Here is a 12,677-nt window from a genome sequence, read left to right as displayed (position 1 = left end):
CAGCGGGACAATTGGCGGACATGCAAGGGTTGTTAGCTCAGCGGTAGAATTGTCGCCTGCCATGCGCAAGTCTCGAAAACTGGCGGTGTTGAGCTCTATCCTCACGGGAGGCATGTTTTGATGCGCAGTTCGGCCACACATTTTTTGGATGTCCTGTCACACCCTTCACCTCCAAGACGGCAGCTCATCCTGGGCTTGAAGAACTGGCAACTCTGCTTCATTTGTTGACGGCTTCAAGGAATGGTCCGTTTTGGGGGGAGATGGTGCCTTGAGGCTCTCTTGATACACAGTACGTGGCAAAGGCAACCCATCCATTGTCTACCGCTTGTCCCTTTCGGGTAAGGCGGAGGTGGGGCAAAACGCAGTTTCCCTGACCGGGAATCGAACCCGGGCCGCGGCGGTGAGAGCGCCGAATCCTGACCACTAGACCATCAGGGAGCTGCCACAGAGGTGTCTTGATGAGTGACGCGTGGGTGTATCGGGCTACATTTTCCGCTGCGCCTCGAGAGGAGCGCTTGGGCAATGGCGCGAATTCGTTGAGAAAACTGCCACGTGTGTGAGCATTGGTGGTTCAGTGGTAGAATTCTCGCCTGCCACGCGGGAGACCCGGGTTCGATTCCCGGCCAATGCACGGTTCCTTTATGCGTGGGGTCTTGGGGGGCATTAAGTTTGTTCTCGGTCACGGCCAGACGGCATCAAGATTTGGAACAAGAAGCCTGTGCAAACCAAACTTGGGTTGGACATCGTATCTGCATTAAGTCAAGATGTTGTTGAGAGGAGACTTTGGAGAGTGGCGCGAATTCGGCGGGACAATTGGCAGACTTAGAATTGTCGCCTGCCAGCGCCAGTGGGTGACTGAATATATGTTTACAGACATTGCTGGTAAACCCGTGTGTCTTATTAGTGGAGCTAATGTGGCTGTAATTAAGGAATTTAATTTAAGACGGCACTACGAGACAAAAGAAGAATGGTCCGTTTTGGGGGAAGAGGGTGTCTTGAGCCTCGCTTGATACACAGTACGTGGCAAAGGCAACCCATCCATTGTCTACCGCTTGTCCCTTTCAGGTAAGCCGGAGCTGGGTCAAAACACCGTTTTTAGGATCTCCTGTGGCACTCTTCACCTCCAAAACCCGTTCAGGGCTTCAATACCTGGGGACTCACCTTTGTTTGTCCAAGCTGAATTTCATTTCTGTGCAGCTTCGAGAAATCGTCCATTTTCAGGTTCCCTGTCAGCCTCGTTGGCGCAGTAGGCAGCGCGTCAGTCTCATAATCTGAAGGTCGTGAGTTCGAGCCTCACACGAGGCAGGTGTTTTGGTACAGAGTTGGTCCATCCATTTTGTACCTCTTCTACCCATTTCGAGGACGCTGGAGCCTTAGAACCACTCCTTTGTAGTGGATTTTCAGCCTCCTCCGATGCGAGATCTAGAACAGGGATCAATCCAAATCATTCTGCCATTGACCGTGGAAAGCCTTCCCATCTGTTTGATTTCAAGACTCACACGTGGCAGGCGATCCTCCCCTATGGATGTGTGCCGGCCCTCTGAAACCACTTCATCCAACTTTCACCACAATTCCTCTTTCTTTTCTCAGGTCAGAATTGCGGGGCACCACACGTTGGCTCCCAAATGACTCCTACCTGTTATTTCTTCTAGGACACTTTGTCCAGGTAGGGTTAGGAATGTCTTTGCATTGGAAGCGGATGAACAAGGGCTGATAATTGGTTATCAGCAGCTCCCGAGCTGAGTCTCTGGAGGTTGCCTGGAGTTCCTTTGCCAACAGGGTCCATGGAGAGGGATAATTTGAAGTCATTCTTGCCTGACTGTTAAGTTGGAACAAGAAGTCTATGCAAACCAAACTTGGGTTGGACATCGTATCTGCATTAAGTCAAGATGTTGTTGAGAGTAGACTTTGGAGAGTGGCGCGAATTCGACGAGACAATTGGCAGACTTGTAAGGGCTGGTGGCTGAGCGTTAGAACTGTCGCCTGCCACATGTGAATCACGAAATCACAAGGTAGTGACTTGTAGCCTCACGCAAGCGATGTGCTTTGATGCGCAGTACGTGGCAGAGTTTGTGCATCCATTTTAAGCGTCTGGAGAGGAGAGTTTGGACAGTAGCGCGAATTCAGCGGGACAATTGGCGGACATGCAAGGGTTGTTAGCTCAGCGGTAGAATTGTCGCCTGCCATGCGCAAGTCTCGAAAACTGGCGGTGTTGAGCTCTATCCTCACGGGAGGCATGTTTTGATGCGCAGTTCGGCCACACATTTTTTGGATGTCCTGTCACACCCTTCACCTCCAAGACGGCAGCTCATCCTGGGCTTGAAGAACTGGCAACTCTGCTTCATTTGTTGACGGCTTCAAGGAATGGTCCGTTTTGGGGGGAGATGGTGCCTTGAGGCTCTCTTGATACACAGTACGTGGCAAAGGCAACCCATCCATTGTCTACCGCTTGTCCCTTTCGGGTAAGGCGGAGGTGGGGCAAAACGCAGTTTCCCTGACCGGGAATCGAACCCGGGCCGCGGCGGTGAGAGCGCCGAATCCTGACCACTAGACCATCAGGGAGCTGCCACAGAGGTGTCTTGATGAGTGACGCGTGGGTGTATCGGGCTACATTTTCCGCTGCGCCTCGAGAGGAGCGCTTGGGCAATGGCGCGAATTCGTTGAGAAAACTGCCACGTGTGTGAGCATTGGTGGTTCAGTGGTAGAATTCTCGCCTGCCACGCGGGAGACCCGGGTTCGATTCCCGGCCAATGCACGGTTCCTTTATGCGTGGGGTCTTGGGGGGCATTAAGTTTGTTCTCGGTCACGGCCAGACGGCATCAAGATTTGGAACAAGAAGCCTGTGCAAACCAAACTTGGGTTGGACATCGTATCTGCATTAAGTCAAGATGTTGTTGAGAGGAGACTTTGGAGAGTGGCGCGAATTCGGCGGGACAATTGGCAGACTTAGAATTGTCGCCTGCCAGCGCCAGTGGGTGACTGAATATATGTTTACAGACATTGCTGGTAAACCCGTGTGTCTTATTAGTGGAGCTAATGTGGCTGTAATTAAGGAATTTAATTTAAGACGGCACTACGAGACAAAAGAAGAATGGTCCGTTTTGGGGGAAGAGGGTGTCTTGAGCCTCGCTTGATACACAGTACGTGGCAAAGGCAACCCATCCATTGTCTACCGCTTGTCCCTTTCAGGTAAGCCGGAGCTGGGTCAAAACACCGTTTTTAGGATCTCCTGTGGCACTCTTCACCTCCAAAACCCGTTCAGGGCTTCAATACCTGGGGACTCACCTTTGTTTGTCCAAGCTGAATTTCATTTCTGTGCAGCTTCGAGAAATCGTCCATTTTCAGGTTCCCTGTCAGCCTCGTTGGCGCAGTAGGCAGCGCGTCAGTCTCATAATCTGAAGGTCGTGAGTTCGAGCCTCACACGAGGCAGGTGTTTTGGTACAGAGTTGGTCCATCCATTTTGTACCTCTTCTACCCATTTCGAGGACGCTGGAGCCTTAGAACCACTCCTTTGTAGTGGATTTTCAGCCTCCTCCGATGCGAGATCTAGAACAGGGATCAATCCAAATCATTCTGCCATTGACCGTGGAAAGCCTTCCCATCTGTTTGATTTCAAGACTCACACGTGGCAGGCGATCCTCCCCTATGGATGTGTGCCGGCCCTCTGAAACCACTTCATCCAACTTTCACCACAATTCCTCTTTCTTTTCTCAGGTCAGAATTGCGGGGCACCACACGTTGGCTCCCAAATGACTCCTACCTGTTATTTCTTCTAGGACACTTTGTCCAGGTAGGGTTAGGAATGTCTTTGCATTGGAAGCGGATGAACAAGGGCTGATAATTGGTTATCAGCAGCTCCCGAGCTGAGTCTCTGGAGGTTGCCTGGAGTTCCTTTGCCAACAGGGTCCATGGAGAGGGATAATTTGAAGTCATTCTTGCCTGACTGTTAAGTTGGAACAAGAAGTCTATGCAAACCAAACTTGGGTTGGACATCGTATCTGCATTAAGTCAAGATGTTGTTGAGAGTAGACTTTGGAGAGTGGCGCGAATTCGACGAGACAATTGGCAGACTTGTAAGGGCTGGTGGCTGAGCGTTAGAACTGTCGCCTGCCACATGTGAATCACGAAATCACAAGGTAGTGACTTGTAGCCTCACGCAAGCGATGTGCTTTGATGCGCAGTACGTGGCAGAGTTTGTGCATCCATTTTAAGCGTCTGGAGAGGAGAGTTTGGACAGTAGCGCGAATTCAGCGGGACAATTGGCGGACATGCAAGGGTTGTTAGCTCAGCGGTAGAATTGTCGCCTGCCATGCGCAAGTCTCGAAAACTGGCGGTGTTGAGCTCTATCCTCACGGGAGGCATGTTTTGATGCGCAGTTCGGCCACACATTTTTTGGATGTCCTGTCACACCCTTCACCTCCAAGACGGCAGCTCATCCTGGGCTTGAAGAACTGGCAACTCTGCTTCATTTGTTGACGGCTTCAAGGAATGGTCCGTTTTGGGGGGAGATGGTGCCTTGAGGCTCTCTTGATACACAGTACGTGGCAAAGGCAACCCATCCATTGTCTACCGCTTGTCCCTTTCGGGTAAGGCGGAGGTGGGGCAAAACGCAGTTTCCCTGACCGGGAATCGAACCCGGGCCGCGGCGGTGAGAGCGCCGAATCCTGACCACTAGACCATCAGGGAGCTGCCACAGAGGTGTCTTGATGAGTGACGCGTGGGTGTATCGGGCTACATTTTCCGCTGCGCCTCGAGAGGAGCGCTTGGGCAATGGCGCGAATTCGTTGAGAAAACTGCCACGTGTGTGAGCATTGGTGGTTCAGTGGTAGAATTCTCGCCTGCCACGCGGGAGACCCGGGTTCGATTCCCGGCCAATGCACGGTTCCTTTATGCGTGGGGTCTTGGGGGGCATTAAGTTTGTTCTCGGTCACGGCCAGACGGCATCAAGATTTGGAACAAGAAGCCTGTGCAAACCAAACTTGGGTTGGACATCGTATCTGCATTAAGTCAAGATGTTGTTGAGAGGAGACTTTGGAGAGTGGCGCGAATTCGGCGGGACAATTGGCAGACTTAGAATTGTCGCCTGCCAGCGCCAGTGGGTGACTGAATATATGTTTACAGACATTGCTGGTAAACCCGTGTGTCTTATTAGTGGAGCTAATGTGGCTGTAATTAAGGAATTTAATTTAAGACGGCACTACGAGACAAAAGAAGAATGGTCCGTTTTGGGGGAAGAGGGTGTCTTGAGCCTCGCTTGATACACAGTACGTGGCAAAGGCAACCCATCCATTGTCTACCGCTTGTCCCTTTCAGGTAAGCCGGAGCTGGGTCAAAACACCGTTTTTAGGATCTCCTGTGGCACTCTTCACCTCCAAAACCCGTTCAGGGCTTCAATACCTGGGGACTCACCTTTGTTTGTCCAAGCTGAATTTCATTTCTGTGCAGCTTCGAGAAATCGTCCATTTTCAGGTTCCCTGTCAGCCTCGTTGGCGCAGTAGGCAGCGCGTCAGTCTCATAATCTGAAGGTCGTGAGTTCGAGCCTCACACGAGGCAGGTGTTTTGGTACAGAGTTGGTCCATCCATTTTGTACCTCTTCTACCCATTTCGAGGACGCTGGAGCCTTAGAACCACTCCTTTGTAGTGGATTTTCAGCCTCCTCCGATGCGAGATCTAGAACAGGGATCAATCCAAATCATTCTGCCATTGACCGTGGAAAGCCTTCCCATCTGTTTGATTTCAAGACTCACACGTGGCAGGCGATCCTCCCCTATGGATGTGTGCCGGCCCTCTGAAACCACTTCATCCAACTTTCACCACAATTCCTCTTTCTTTTCTCAGGTCAGAATTGCGGGGCACCACACGTTGGCTCCCAAATGACTCCTACCTGTTATTTCTTCTAGGACACTTTGTCCAGGTAGGGTTAGGAATGTCTTTGCATTGGAAGCGGATGAACAAGGGCTGATAATTGGTTATCAGCAGCTCCCGAGCTGAGTCTCTGGAGGTTGCCTGGAGTTCCTTTGCCAACAGGGTCCATGGAGAGGGATAATTTGAAGTCATTCTTGCCTGACTGTTAAGTTGGAACAAGAAGTCTATGCAAACCAAACTTGGGTTGGACATCGTATCTGCATTAAGTCAAGATGTTGTTGAGAGTAGACTTTGGAGAGTGGCGCGAATTCGACGAGACAATTGGCAGACTTGTAAGGGCTGGTGGCTGAGCGTTAGAACTGTCGCCTGCCACATGTGAATCACGAAATCACAAGGTAGTGACTTGTAGCCTCACGCAAGCGATGTGCTTTGATGCGCAGTACGTGGCAGAGTTTGTGCATCCATTTTAAGCGTCTGGAGAGGAGAGTTTGGACAGTAGCGCGAATTCAGCGGGACAATTGGCGGACATGCAAGGGTTGTTAGCTCAGCGGTAGAATTGTCGCCTGCCATGCGCAAGTCTCGAAAACTGGCGGTGTTGAGCTCTATCCTCACGGGAGGCATGTTTTGATGCGCAGTTCGGCCACACATTTTTTGGATGTCCTGTCACACCCTTCACCTCCAAGACGGCAGCTCATCCTGGGCTTGAAGAACTGGCAACTCTGCTTCATTTGTTGACGGCTTCAAGGAATGGTCCGTTTTGGGGGGAGATGGTGCCTTGAGGCTCTCTTGATACACAGTACGTGGCAAAGGCAACCCATCCATTGTCTACCGCTTGTCCCTTTCGGGTAAGGCGGAGGTGGGGCAAAACGCAGTTTCCCTGACCGGGAATCGAACCCGGGCCGCGGCGGTGAGAGCGCCGAATCCTGACCACTAGACCATCAGGGAGCTGCCACAGAGGTGTCTTGATGAGTGACGCGTGGGTGTATCGGGCTACATTTTCCGCTGCGCCTCGAGAGGAGCGCTTGGGCAATGGCGCGAATTCGTTGAGAAAACTGCCACGTGTGTGAGCATTGGTGGTTCAGTGGTAGAATTCTCGCCTGCCACGCGGGAGACCCGGGTTCGATTCCCGGCCAATGCACGGTTCCTTTATGCGTGGGGTCTTGGGGGGCATTAAGTTTGTTCTCGGTCACGGCCAGACGGCATCAAGATTTGGAACAAGAAGCCTGTGCAAACCAAACTTGGGTTGGACATCGTATCTGCATTAAGTCAAGATGTTGTTGAGAGGAGACTTTGGAGAGTGGCGCGAATTCGGCGGGACAATTGGCAGACTTAGAATTGTCGCCTGCCAGCGCCAGTGGGTGACTGAATATATGTTTACAGACATTGCTGGTAAACCCGTGTGTCTTATTAGTGGAGCTAATGTGGCTGTAATTAAGGAATTTAATTTAAGACGGCACTACGAGACAAAAGAAGAATGGTCCGTTTTGGGGGAAGAGGGTGTCTTGAGCCTCGCTTGATACACAGTACGTGGCAAAGGCAACCCATCCATTGTCTACCGCTTGTCCCTTTCAGGTAAGCCGGAGCTGGGTCAAAACACCGTTTTTAGGATCTCCTGTGGCACTCTTCACCTCCAAAACCCGTTCAGGGCTTCAATACCTGGGGACTCACCTTTGTTTGTCCAAGCTGAATTTCATTTCTGTGCAGCTTCGAGAAATCGTCCATTTTCAGGTTCCCTGTCAGCCTCGTTGGCGCAGTAGGCAGCGCGTCAGTCTCATAATCTGAAGGTCGTGAGTTCGAGCCTCACACGAGGCAGGTGTTTTGGTACAGAGTTGGTCCATCCATTTTGTACCTCTTCTACCCATTTCGAGGACGCTGGAGCCTTAGAACCACTCCTTTGTAGTGGATTTTCAGCCTCCTCCGATGCGAGATCTAGAACAGGGATCAATCCAAATCATTCTGCCATTGACCGTGGAAAGCCTTCCCATCTGTTTGATTTCAAGACTCACACGTGGCAGGCGATCCTCCCCTATGGATGTGTGCCGGCCCTCTGAAACCACTTCATCCAACTTTCACCACAATTCCTCTTTCTTTTCTCAGGTCAGAATTGCGGGGCACCACACGTTGGCTCCCAAATGACTCCTACCTGTTATTTCTTCTAGGACACTTTGTCCAGGTAGGGTTAGGAATGTCTTTGCATTGGAAGCGGATGAACAAGGGCTGATAATTGGTTATCAGCAGCTCCCGAGCTGAGTCTCTGGAGGTTGCCTGGAGTTCCTTTGCCAACAGGGTCCATGGAGAGGGATAATTTGAAGTCATTCTTGCCTGACTGTTAAGTTGGAACAAGAAGTCTATGCAAACCAAACTTGGGTTGGACATCGTATCTGCATTAAGTCAAGATGTTGTTGAGAGTAGACTTTGGAGAGTGGCGCGAATTCGACGAGACAATTGGCAGACTTGTAAGGGCTGGTGGCTGAGCGTTAGAACTGTCGCCTGCCACATGTGAATCACGAAATCAGAAGGTAGTGACTTGTAGCCTCACGCAAGCGATGTGCTTTGATGCGCAGTACGTGGCAGAGTTTGTGCATCCATTTTAAGCGTCTGGAGAGGAGAGTTTGGACAGTAGCGCGAATTCAGCGGGACAATTGGCGGACATGCAAGGGTTGTTAGCTCAGCGGTAGAATTGTCGCCTGCCATGCGCAAGTCTCGAAAACTGGCGGTGTTGAGCTCTATCCTCACGGGAGGCATGTTTTGATGCGCAGTTCGGCCACACATTTTTTGGATGTCCTGTCACACCCTTCACCTCCAAGACGGCAGCTCATCCTGGGCTTGAAGAACTGGCAACTCTGCTTCATTTGTTGACGGCTTCAAGGAATGGTCCGTTTTGGGGGGAGATGGTGCCTTGAGGCTCTCTTGATACACAGTACGTGGCAAAGGCAACCCATCCATTGTCTACCGCTTGTCCCTTTCGGGTAAGGCGGAGGTGGGGCAAAACGCAGTTTCCCTGACCGGGAATCGAACCCGGGCCGCGGCGGTGAGAGCGCCGAATCCTGACCACTAGACCATCAGGGAGCTGCCACAGAGGTGTCTTGATGAGTGACGCGTGGGTGTATCGGGCTACATTTTCCGCTGCGCCTCGAGAGGAGCGCTTGGGCAATGGCGCGAATTCGTTGAGAAAACTGCCACGTGTGTGAGCATTGGTGGTTCAGTGGTAGAATTCTCGCCTGCCACGCGGGAGACCCGGGTTCGATTCCCGGCCAATGCACGGTTCCTTTATGCGTGGGGTCTTGGGGGGCATTAAGTTTGTTCTCGGTCACGGCCAGACGGCATCAAGATTTGGAACAAGAAGCCTGTGCAAACCAAACTTGGGTTGGACATCGTATCTGCATTAAGTCAAGATGTTGTTGAGAGGAGACTTTGGAGAGTGGCGCGAATTCGGCGGGACAATTGGCAGACTTAGAATTGTCGCCTGCCAGCGCCAGTGGGTGACTGAATATATGTTTACAGACATTGCTGGTAAACCCGTGTGTCTTATTAGTGGAGCTAATGTGGCTGTAATTAAGGAATTTAATTTAAGACGGCACTACGAGACAAAAGAAGAATGGTCCGTTTTGGGGGAAGAGGGTGTCTTGAGCCTCGCTTGATACACAGTACGTGGCAAAGGCAACCCATCCATTGTCTACCGCTTGTCCCTTTCAGGTAAGCCGGAGCTGGGTCAAAACACCGTTTTTAGGATCTCCTGTGGCACTCTTCACCTCCAAAACCCGTTCAGGGCTTCAATACCTGGGGACTCACCTTTGTTTGTCCAAGCTGAATTTCATTTCTGTGCAGCTTCGAGAAATCGTCCATTTTCAGGTTCCCTGTCAGCCTCGTTGGCGCAGTAGGCAGCGCGTCAGTCTCATAATCTGAAGGTCGTGAGTTCGAGCCTCACACGAGGCAGGTGTTTTGGTACAGAGTTGGTCCATCCATTTTGTACCTCTTCTACCCATTTCGAGGACGCTGGAGCCTTAGAACCACTCCTTTGTAGTGGATTTTCAGCCTCCTCCGATGCGAGATCTAGAACAGGGATCAATCCAAATCATTCTGCCATTGACCGTGGAAAGCCTTCCCATCTGTTTGATTTCAAGACTCACACGTGGCAGGCGATCCTCCCCTATGGATGTGTGCCGGCCCTCTGAAACCACTTCATCCAACTTTCACCACAATTCCTCTTTCTTTTCTCAGGTCAGAATTGCGGGGCACCACACGTTGGCTCCCAAATGACTCCTACCTGTTATTTCTTCTAGGACACTTTGTCCAGGTAGGGTTAGGAATGTCTTTGCATTGGAAGCGGATGAACAAGGGCTGATAATTGGTTATCAGCAGCTCCCGAGCTGAGTCTCTGGAGGTTGCCTGGAGTTCCTTTGCCAACAGGGTCCATGGAGAGGGATAATTTGAAGTCATTCTTGCCTGACTGTTAAGTTGGAACAAGAAGTCTATGCAAACCAAACTTGGGTTGGACATCGTATCTGCATTAAGTCAAGATGTTGTTGAGAGTAGACTTTGGAGAGTGGCGCGAATTCGACGAGACAATTGGCAGACTTGTAAGGGCTGGTGGCTGAGCGTTAGAACTGTCGCCTGCCACATGTGAATCACGAAATCACAAGGTAGTGACTTGTAGCCTCACGCAAGCGATGTGCTTTGATGCGCAGTACGTGGCAGAGTTTGTGCATCCATTTTAAGCGTCTGGAGAGGAGAGTTTGGACAGTAGCGCGAATTCAGCGGGACAATTGGCGGACATGCAAGGGTTGTTAGCTCAGCGGTAGAATTGTCGCCTGCCATGCGCAAGTCTCGAAAACTGGCGGTGTTGAGCTCTATCCTCACGGGAGGCATGTTTTGATGCGCAGTTCGGCCACACATTTTTTGGATGTCCTGTCACACCCTTCACCTCCAAGACGGCAGCTCATCCTGGGCTTGAAGAACTGGCAACTCTGCTTCATTTGTTGACGGCTTCAAGGAATGGTCCGTTTTGGGGGGAGATGGTGCCTTGAGGCTCTCTTGATACACAGTACGTGGCAAAGGCAACCCATCCATTGTCTACCGCTTGTCCCTTTCGGGTAAGGCGGAGGTGGGGCAAAACGCAGTTTCCCTGACCGGGAATCGAACCCGGGCCGCGGCGGTGAGAGCGCCGAATCCTGACCACTAGACCATCAGGGAGCTGCCACAGAGGTGTCTTGATGAGTGACGCGTGGGTGTATCGGGCTACATTTTCCGCTGCGCCTCGAGAGGAGCGCTTGGGCAATGGCGCGAATTCGTTGAGAAAACTGCCACGTGTGTGAGCATTGGTGGTTCAGTGGTAGAATTCTCGCCTGCCACGCGGGAGACCCGGGTTCGATTCCCGGCCAATGCACGGTTCCTTTATGCGTGGGGTCTTGGGGGGCATTAAGTTTGTTCTCGGTCACGGCCAGACGGCATCAAGATTTGGAACAAGAAGCCTGTGCAAACCAAACTTGGGTTGGACATCGTATCTGCATTAAGTCAAGATGTTGTTGAGAGGAGACTTTGGAGAGTGGCGCGAATTCGGCGGGACAATTGGCAGACTTAGAATTGTCGCCTGCCAGCGCCAGTGGGTGACTGAATATATGTTTACAGACATTGCTGGTAAACCCGTGTGTCTTATTAGTGGAGCTAATGTGGCTGTAATTAAGGAATTTAATTTAAGACGGCACTACGAGACAAAAGAAGAATGGTCCGTTTTGGGGGAAGAGGGTGTCTTGAGCCTCGCTTGATACACAGTACGTGGCAAAGGCAACCCATCCATTGTCTACCGCTTGTCCCTTTCAGGTAAGCCGGAGCTGGGTCAAAACACCGTTTTTAGGATCTCCTGTGGCACTCTTCACCTCCAAAACCCGTTCAGGGCTTAAATACCTGGGGACTCACCTTTGTTTGTCCAAGCTGAATTTCATTTCTGTGCAGCTTCGAGAAATCGTCCATTTTCAGGTTCCCTGTCAGCCTCGTTGGCGCAGTAGGCAGCGCGTCAGTCTCATAATCTGAAGGTCGTGAGTTCGAGCCTCACACGAGGCAGGTGTTTTGGTACAGAGTTGGTCCATCCATTTTGTACCTCTTCTACCCATTTCGAGGACGCTGGAGCCTTAGAACCACTCCTTTGTAGTGGATTTTCAGCCTCCTCCGATGCGAGATCTAGAACAGGGATCAATCCAAATCATTCTGCCATTGACCGTGGAAAGCCTTCCCATCTGTTTGATTTCAAGACTCACACGTGGCAGGCGATCCTCCCCTATGGATGTGTGCCGGCCCTCTGAAACCACTTCATCCAACTTTCACCACAATTCCTCTTTCTTTTCTCAGGTCAGAATTGCGGGGCACCACACGTTGGCTCCCAAATGACTCCTACCTGTTATTTCTTCTAGGACACTTTGTCCAGGTAGGGTTAGGAATGTCTTTGCATTGGAAGCGGATGAACAAGGGCTGATAATTGGTTATCAGCAGCTCCCGAGCTGAGTCTCTGGAGGTTGCCTGGAGTTCCTTTGCCAACAGGGTCCATGGAGAGGGATAATTTGAAGTCATTCTTGCCTGACTGTTAAGTTGGAACAAGAAGTCTATGCAAACCAAACTTGGGTTGGACATCGTATCTGCATTAAGTCAAGATGTTGTTGAGAGTAGACTTTGGAGAGTGGCGCGAATTCGACGAGACAATTGGCAGACTTGTAAGGGCTGGTGGCTGAGCGTTAGAACTGTCGCCTGCCACATGTGAATCACGAAATCACAAGGTAGTGACTTGTAGCCTCACGCAAGCGATGTGCTTTGATGCGCAG

The 12,677-nt window shown here is 51.2% G+C and overlaps 18 non-coding genes across 18 annotated transcripts; 12 read left to right on the top strand and 6 right to left on the bottom strand.

The window, feature by feature from the left end:
* Window positions 1–366: 366 nt before the first annotated feature.
* On the bottom strand, window positions 367–438 carry trnae-cuc (transfer RNA glutamic acid (anticodon CUC)). Its single transcript has one exon. It is a non-coding gene; the product is annotated as a tRNA-Glu (tRNA).
* Window positions 439–560: 122 nt separating this feature from the next.
* Window positions 561–631, top strand: trnag-gcc (transfer RNA glycine (anticodon GCC)). Its single transcript has one exon. It is a non-coding gene; the product is annotated as a tRNA-Gly (tRNA).
* Window positions 632–1,232: 601 nt separating this feature from the next.
* Window positions 1,233–1,305, top strand: trnam-cau (transfer RNA methionine (anticodon CAU)). Its single transcript has one exon. It is a non-coding gene; the product is annotated as a tRNA-Met (tRNA).
* A 1,185-nt stretch (window positions 1,306–2,490) lies between these two features.
* On the bottom strand, window positions 2,491–2,562 carry trnae-cuc (transfer RNA glutamic acid (anticodon CUC)). The gene has a single exon. It is a non-coding gene; the product is annotated as a tRNA-Glu (tRNA).
* A 122-nt stretch (window positions 2,563–2,684) lies between these two features.
* trnag-gcc (transfer RNA glycine (anticodon GCC)) lies at window positions 2,685–2,755 on the top strand. The gene has a single exon. It is a non-coding gene; the product is annotated as a tRNA-Gly (tRNA).
* A 601-nt stretch (window positions 2,756–3,356) lies between these two features.
* On the top strand, window positions 3,357–3,429 carry trnam-cau (transfer RNA methionine (anticodon CAU)). Its single transcript has one exon. It is a non-coding gene; the product is annotated as a tRNA-Met (tRNA).
* A 1,185-nt stretch (window positions 3,430–4,614) lies between these two features.
* Window positions 4,615–4,686, bottom strand: trnae-cuc (transfer RNA glutamic acid (anticodon CUC)). The gene has a single exon. It is a non-coding gene; the product is annotated as a tRNA-Glu (tRNA).
* Window positions 4,687–4,808: 122 nt separating this feature from the next.
* On the top strand, window positions 4,809–4,879 carry trnag-gcc (transfer RNA glycine (anticodon GCC)). The gene has a single exon. It is a non-coding gene; the product is annotated as a tRNA-Gly (tRNA).
* Window positions 4,880–5,480: 601 nt separating this feature from the next.
* On the top strand, window positions 5,481–5,553 carry trnam-cau (transfer RNA methionine (anticodon CAU)). Its single transcript has one exon. It is a non-coding gene; the product is annotated as a tRNA-Met (tRNA).
* A 1,185-nt stretch (window positions 5,554–6,738) lies between these two features.
* Window positions 6,739–6,810, bottom strand: trnae-cuc (transfer RNA glutamic acid (anticodon CUC)). Its single transcript has one exon. It is a non-coding gene; the product is annotated as a tRNA-Glu (tRNA).
* Window positions 6,811–6,932: 122 nt separating this feature from the next.
* On the top strand, window positions 6,933–7,003 carry trnag-gcc (transfer RNA glycine (anticodon GCC)). Its single transcript has one exon. It is a non-coding gene; the product is annotated as a tRNA-Gly (tRNA).
* Window positions 7,004–7,604: 601 nt separating this feature from the next.
* Window positions 7,605–7,677, top strand: trnam-cau (transfer RNA methionine (anticodon CAU)). The gene has a single exon. It is a non-coding gene; the product is annotated as a tRNA-Met (tRNA).
* A 1,185-nt stretch (window positions 7,678–8,862) lies between these two features.
* On the bottom strand, window positions 8,863–8,934 carry trnae-cuc (transfer RNA glutamic acid (anticodon CUC)). The gene has a single exon. It is a non-coding gene; the product is annotated as a tRNA-Glu (tRNA).
* A 122-nt stretch (window positions 8,935–9,056) lies between these two features.
* Window positions 9,057–9,127, top strand: trnag-gcc (transfer RNA glycine (anticodon GCC)). The gene has a single exon. It is a non-coding gene; the product is annotated as a tRNA-Gly (tRNA).
* Window positions 9,128–9,728: 601 nt separating this feature from the next.
* trnam-cau (transfer RNA methionine (anticodon CAU)) lies at window positions 9,729–9,801 on the top strand. Its single transcript has one exon. It is a non-coding gene; the product is annotated as a tRNA-Met (tRNA).
* A 1,185-nt stretch (window positions 9,802–10,986) lies between these two features.
* Window positions 10,987–11,058, bottom strand: trnae-cuc (transfer RNA glutamic acid (anticodon CUC)). Its single transcript has one exon. It is a non-coding gene; the product is annotated as a tRNA-Glu (tRNA).
* A 122-nt stretch (window positions 11,059–11,180) lies between these two features.
* On the top strand, window positions 11,181–11,251 carry trnag-gcc (transfer RNA glycine (anticodon GCC)). Its single transcript has one exon. It is a non-coding gene; the product is annotated as a tRNA-Gly (tRNA).
* A 601-nt stretch (window positions 11,252–11,852) lies between these two features.
* trnam-cau (transfer RNA methionine (anticodon CAU)) lies at window positions 11,853–11,925 on the top strand. Its single transcript has one exon. It is a non-coding gene; the product is annotated as a tRNA-Met (tRNA).
* The last annotated feature ends 752 nt before the right edge of the window (window positions 11,926–12,677 follow it).

The sequence above is a fragment of the Rhamphochromis longiceps genome, linkage group LG23 (genome assembly GCF_057381845.1).
Source record: "Rhamphochromis longiceps isolate RC_006_pf linkage group LG23, R_longiceps_female_GT1.1, whole genome shotgun sequence".
NCBI lineage: Eukaryota > Metazoa > Chordata > Actinopteri > Cichliformes > Cichlidae > Rhamphochromis > Rhamphochromis longiceps.
This window is presented reverse-complemented; position numbering and strand designations above follow the sequence as displayed.